Below are 1,374 nucleotides of genomic sequence, written 5' to 3' on the forward strand. Positions count from 1 at the left end.
AGGCCTCCCAAGAGAAACTGAAATCTCAGATAAAGGAATTAAAACAGAAAAGTGCAGCAAAAGGGGGCCCCCCCCATCAATAGTACCATCAGCAGCAAAACAACTTTATCCACAAATAACTGAGAATGAATCTGCAGAAGATATAATTGATTTTCTTAATGTGCCACCCCCATATCAGTCCAGGCACAATTTGAACCTGAAGAAGTCCAAAGTAACCAAATAGGCTCTTCTGGCAGGATTAGCCCACCTCACCAGGAAACTATCACTGAACAACTGTCACCTGCCCTTGGGGCATGCCCACATCCACCCGAGGCATGGCATCTGTCTCCTGAGATCTCAACCCCCTCCTCTTGTTTAAGGTCTGGTACCCAGTATGGTCCAGCCCCTTTTTTAAAATCTAAAAAGACTTAGCGCTTATGCCTTTACACCAACTTCCAGGACAAGGTCCAAATGGGGAAATTACACAGTCCCTGTCCCCTGGACCCCATGAAATCTCCTAAACTTTGTTAAACAATTTCCCAACATCAGGGAGGAACCCCAGAAATTTAGAGATGAACTGGAAACTGTAATCCATTGTAATCAACATGGGCAGATATGAACCAATTAATGAGAAGTGTTGTGTCCTCTGAGGTCTGCAACCACCTCATCACAGAGGCTACTTGGCCTACTCAAGACCCCAGAATAGGAGATCACTTAACAGATGCCCGAAGAAGCCTCCTTGAGGCTGTGCTTAAAATTTGCCCCAGAAAAACTAACTGGGCCAAAATACATAACTGAAAACAAAATAAAGGAAAATCCCCAGCAGACTACATGGACCGCTTGAAACTAGTCTTTGAAAGACATTCTGGTATTGAAAATGCAGCTGAACCTGCCCCAGAAGCAGTTGCTTCCACCTTTGTCCACGGACTTCTTTCTGAAGTCCAGGAACAGTTGTGCACAATTGCTGTAGTTGGCAAACTAAGCCACTTGCAAAACTAGTCACCACTGCAAATCATGGTACAACCTGCCCAGAAAAGAAAAAGGAATCCATGGAAACTAAGCTAATGTCATTACAATTACAGACTTTAGGCAGGGGCAGAAGCTGAGGTTTCCATCAAGGACAGTTCAGAGGCGGGGGACATGGGCATGGGATGGGACGAAGAGGATTTCAGTCCCAAAATAATGACAGTTGTCATTATTGTGGCCAACCAGGACACTGGAAGGCTCAATGTCCTCACCGGCTTGGCCAGCCGGGGATGATGTTTAACCCACCACCACCTCCTCTCACTCAATTCTCTGTCCCGAATCAGGGAGCCTCCTGTTAGGCCAGCTTGAGGAACAGTAACATCATCACAGCCCCCCTTCTCCCACTTAATCAAGATGATCCCTTCGTTT

Source organism: Gavialis gangeticus, unplaced genomic scaffold (assembly GCF_001723915.1).
Source record: "Gavialis gangeticus isolate Ggan-Ray unplaced genomic scaffold, GavGan_comp1, whole genome shotgun sequence".
Lineage (NCBI taxonomy): Eukaryota > Metazoa > Chordata > Crocodylia > Gavialidae > Gavialis > Gavialis gangeticus.